The sequence below is a fragment of the Lycium ferocissimum genome, chromosome 7, assembly GCF_029784015.1.
Source record: "Lycium ferocissimum isolate CSIRO_LF1 chromosome 7, AGI_CSIRO_Lferr_CH_V1, whole genome shotgun sequence".
NCBI lineage: Eukaryota > Viridiplantae > Streptophyta > Magnoliopsida > Solanales > Solanaceae > Lycium > Lycium ferocissimum.
In genome coordinates, this window is record NC_081348.1 from 58,280,587 (window position 1) to 58,286,394 (window position 5,808).

Below are 5,808 nucleotides of genomic sequence, written 5' to 3' on the forward strand. Positions count from 1 at the left end.
CAAGAAAATATTTTAACAAATAATCACAATTAAATCACACATTGAAGCTCGTAAGTCAACTGTATTCTACGGATCCTTAATACTAGGGTGATTAAAACCTTCCCTAGGGGATCACCAGAACCCTTACCTCAAACTTTGGTTTAAAACGATTTTTCTTTTTTTGAATAAGCCCTTTTAACTTGGTTTTCCTAATTTCTTTTATAAAATTAGGTGGCAACTCTAAAAATACAAAATTCCAAACAGAGTCTGCAACTTCTTAGTTGCTTCTATGCACCCGCATAAAGGTGAACAGTAACACTCACCACCTGTACCAACAAAAACTTGAGGTTGTTCCATGTAAACCTCTTCATTAAGATCACTGTTCAGAAAAGTTGTTTTTACATCCATCTGATGCAACTCTAGATTGAAATGAGCTACCAGTGCCATAATGATCCTAAAGGAGTCTCTAGATGACACAACTAAAAATGTTTCATTGTAATCAACCCCTCTCGCTGTGTACACCCCTTAGCAACCAATCTTGCCTTGAAGCTTTAATACCTCGCACCTTTACACTAAGCTATGTTCATGATTCAGGACTTAGAAAACCAGACAGGGAGTGTTAGGATTAAAATTTCATTTCAGTTTAGTGATCTATATTTTTACGTCAGGTTTTATGAATCGTAAATTATTTTACGGCCCGTAAAACCGACCGTAGAAGAACCCCAAGAGACCCAGCTCACTGTAACTAATTTATGGTGGGTTTTACAGTCCGTATAATTTTGCGGATAGTACTTTGTACCATAGAATATTTTACGGTCTATTTTTTGGATCATAAAAGAGGAGGAGGAATATCGAGTCACTGTAATCGATTTATGGTCACCTTTCACGGACCGTAAATCGTCTTACGGACCGTAAAAAGTACCATAAATCAGCCCGACGACTGAACAGTATATAAACTCATTTTTCAGTTCTTTTTCCATATTTTCATTCTCTCCAAGCCCTAGAACGAAGTTCTTCTCCTCTCCTCATCCTACTACATCAAGGTAAGTCTACTCTAAGCATCCCAAGTGAATTCCAACATATATTCTTGAGTGTTAAATAGGAATTCATTCCTCTAAACCTAGGGTTTTCAAGAAAACCCATCACAAGGATTCAAGATTAAAGCTTTTGGATTTCTCCTTCAAGTTCAAACCTTTTTACAAGTTTTGAAGCAATTAAGGTATGTAGGGTTTCTATCTACATGTGGGAACATCATTGTTCTTCCCCACGCCACGCTTCTATGATTATACGAAACTTTATCAAAACTAGGGTTATAGACATGTTCATGATAACCCTAAGTACATGTACCATGATATACCATGTTTGTATGATTAATTCATCATTGTGTTCTCTATTCTAGTTAATGAGAATCTGTTCGTAATCCATGAAAACCCATACCTTGCATTACATGGGTTCTTAAATACAAGATATGAACTATTATGCTTTTTTTCATGAAAATTCACATGCTTCCATATTTCATACAAGTTATACTATATACCTATATCCATGCCATACTACACTCACGAAATCATGTTTACAAGCCATGTTTATGAATCAAGTTTACAAGTCATGCTTATAAGCCATGTTATAACAGACTATTAGCCCAAATGCCAAACTATATCCATGTTCATATTTTTGGGAGTAGCACAGGTTTACCGAGAACGCTCAGATAGCCTGAAACTATGTATGCCAACGTAGGGAAGGGTCGATCCGCCCAGATTAGGACAACACCTTCAGATAGTTGAATTGGATCCATTTTCATGTCATGCTTATGTCTCATACCCTGGCAAGGTGTGGGGCTGCTCTCTCTTTGGTCGGGCCAGGTAACAGACTCCACGTACCCACGTGGTGATTCCATGTTATCAGTTATACTACGGCTTTCCCACAAGATATATTAAAATGTTTTGCTTATGTTATACATTTCTTCATGTCAGATAATGCTCATGATCATGTTCAACTTACAGTTTACAGTTTCAGTTATATTATTTTATGTGTCATGCTTATTTCATTCGATTGCTTTACATACCAGTATAATTCGAATGTACTGATGTTCCTTTTTATTTGCCTGGGGGCCTGCATTTCAAGATGCAGATTTACAGGACGATGGATCGGCTCGTTAGGACTTTGCACGTATCAGCTATTAGTGAGCCCCATCTCATTCGGGGTTTTATCTCTATTTATATTTATTTCAGTTATGCAGTTAAGGTATGCTGGGGGCCTTGTCCCGATAAACAGTTTAGCAGTCAGACTTATGTCAGAGGTATCATCGACTAGATTAGTTCAGTTATGCCATGTCAGATGTTTAGAGTCGTATAGCCAGTCTTGGCTCAGTGTTTATTATATATTTTCAGACTTATAATTATTTAATCTTATGTTTTACTATCACCATGCATGTTTATATCATATTCTGCATTAGCTCATGGCCTATGTTGATTCAGCAAGCCGTGTTATTCGTTCGGTCACATGAAACAAGGCGTCGAATGCCGTGTTACGCCCAAGCCATAGTTCGGAGCGTGACAGAAGCGTTCAATATTTCCTTTTGAATCTTTCTTGGTCTTAAAGACCCATTTGCAACCAACAACCTTATGACCCTTAGGGAGTTCAGCAAGCTCCCACACGTCATTCTTAATCATGGAGTTTATCTCTTCAGTCATAGCATTAAACCACATCTTTGATTGAGCACATAATACTGCATCAGAATAAGTCACAGGATCCACAATGTCACCTTCAGCAAGGTATGCCAAATAATCATCAGGTATAGCTGATCTTCTAGGTCTACTTGATCTCCTCAAATTTTGAACTTATTGTTCAACAATAGCAGGTGCCTGAACTACTTATTCAACAACGACGGTGTACGCACTCTACAGTATAGGATCCTCAGCTTGCACAAGTATAGATTCATTATGCTCAACATGTGCAGGTGCAGACACAAAGGTTTCTGTGGCAATGGGGAGAGAGATTCTCACAGCTTCAAAATTCTCAGCAGACTCACTAACAACATTCTACGAACAATCCTTATCTGCAACATCAAATTCAAGAAATTTTGCATTTTGTGATTTAACTATTCTTGTTCCCCATGTAGGGCAATAGAACTGTATCCCTTAGAATGAGCTGGATAACCAATGAAAAAACAATGTGAGGTTCTAGGTTCAGTTTTCTTCTCAGAAGAGTTATAAATTTTCACCCCAGTAGGGCATCCCCAAACCCGAAAATGGTTTAGGCTAGGTTTTCTGTTGGTCCACAACTCAAAAGGTGTTTTAGGAACTAAATTGGAAGGAATACGATTAAGAATGTACATGGTTGTTTTAATAGCTTCACCCAAGAGGAAACCGAGTAAGTTACATCTACTTATCATACTTCTCATCATGTCTTTTAAAATACGGTTTTGCCTTTTAGCTACACCATTTTGGTCAGGACTACCAAGTATGGTATACTGAGCAATTACGCCACAATCTTACAGATATTTGGCAAAGGGTCCCATATGTTGCCCAGCCTCTGTGTGTCTACCTTAGTACTCACCCCCAAGATTATACCTCACTATCTTAATGACCTTTCCCAGTTGTTTCTCTACTTTAGTTTTAAACACTTTGAATTTTTCAAGAGAATCAGATTTTTCTTTAATAAGAAAGACATAACCATATTGAAAAAAATCATCAATGAAGGTTATAAAATAACTAGAACCACAGATTGTTGTAGAATATGGACAACTTATGTCTGTGTGAATAATTTCCAACAAATCAGAACTATGTGTAGCACCCTTTTTTTCTTGTTTTAGTCAACTTTCCTCTAATGCAGTCAATACATGTTCCTATGTCCCCAAAATCAAGAGAAGGTAAAATAATGGACTTGACTAATCTATCAACTCTGTCTTTAGAGATATGACCGAAACACCTATGCCACAACATACCTGACTTTTCATTTAAAAGAGGACATTTAGATCCAACAATTTCAGAATTAAAAGAGTTGTATTCAACATCAGAAGCCAAGGAAATTTTAAACAAGCCATCAGATAGAATTCCATGAGCAACAACTTGAGAGTTCAAAAGCAAATTAACTTTTCCATTGTGAGAATTAAAACCCAAACTAACTCTATCTAAAATAGGAAGAGAAATCAAATTCCTTCTGAAAGACGGTACATAAAAAGTGTTTTTCAGAACAAGTTTAAAACCAGTTTCTAACACTAAAACTATTGTTCCTATGAACTCTACTTCAACTTGCACATCTGTGGCGAGTCTAATTCTTGACTCTGTTTCCTTTGGCTTCCTTTTGTTTGTGAACCCCTTCTTTTGACTCCTTCCTTTTTATCCAGGCATGGAATTTGACACAATCTCTCTGCTTGTGACTAGGTTTTTTACAAAAGAAGTAATTATTATTTTTCTTAAAAACTGTGTTATTAACCCCAGGATATTTGGTTTGATCTTTACCATGTCTTTTGGTGTCCTGACCCTTCTTAAACGTATGATTATTAGATCTTTGAAACTTCCTAGGCCCCTTACTAGAGCTAGATTTGGAATCATGGGAAACAAACAAGGCTATCTAACCTTTATCTCTTCTAATTTTCTCCTCTTCAACAACACATTTAGAGATGAGGTCATTAATTAACTGTTACACGCCGTAGTTTCGTACGTTGAAATTTATAAGTATTGATGGTTGTTTTAAGTATGATTCTTTGGAGTTACCTTCAAGGATATATGAGATTATATGCGCCAACCTTATGGTTATGAGGGTTTAAGTTCATATAATAAGCTATGGGAGACTCCGGGACCAAGCAAATCGAAGAAAATAAATTTATCGAAAATTTGAAAAAAGTTGGCAAAATTTTTGACAGAATTTTGGGTCAACTTTAGAGGGGTTTATCTCCATGTATATTAGGAGTTTTAAGGTGTTTCAAAAGCCTAAAATGAAGTTCATTGAGTCTAGTTTTCAACGCAACAAACCACCCGTCGATACGACGTCAGAGTAGAGAAGTATAGACATTACAAGTTAGGCAGGCAGAGCAGGGGACTGCACTGTGCGGACGCACAGTGTCGCGCGCTGCTATAGTGCCACTGACTTCAACCCACTATATAAGGGCTAAAACCTCTTATTTTCAGTCCAAAACACTCCAAATATTTCCCAAATTTTCTGGAAAATTCTCCCAACTTCCACCAACTAAATTTTAATGCAAATTAAGTGAAATTTCCGGATTTAGGTCCGGATAACATATAGTTGTGATTATAATATCATATTGCGGCGAATCTTGGCTTGGAATCAAGGTGATAACTGAAGATATTGCGGTTCTAGCGGGTGAAAGGTATGAATCTTCACCTTATTTATATTGATTTAAACTTATTTACGGAGGAAAGGTTATTAAATGATCATATAATGAATTTGTGGGTGGAGGAATTGGATAGAACATTGTATGGGACGTTTTATGGAATATATTGGTATTGATAATGTTGTGGTTGATGTTGGTATTGTTGTTATTGTTGTTGGTTGCTGGATTATGATTTCGAGCTAGGCATATAAACAGGGGAGATGTTGCCCAAATTTCGACAGATCCTAAAGGGATTTTATTTAAATGCTTGAGACAAGTGGGTGACAACGTGCCTAATGATAGTATGAATGGTTTATGTGTAGATTTGTGGGCTTGGAAGAAAAAACGTTAAGTGACCAAGGAAACCGAAAGGTATGTTAAGGCTAAACCCTTTCTTTCTAAATGCATGATTCTTTTGTTATAAACCTTTGTGCCATATCCATAATATCCTTGCTTCCACAAATGCTAGAAGTCTATGAATCTCATGATCCTTA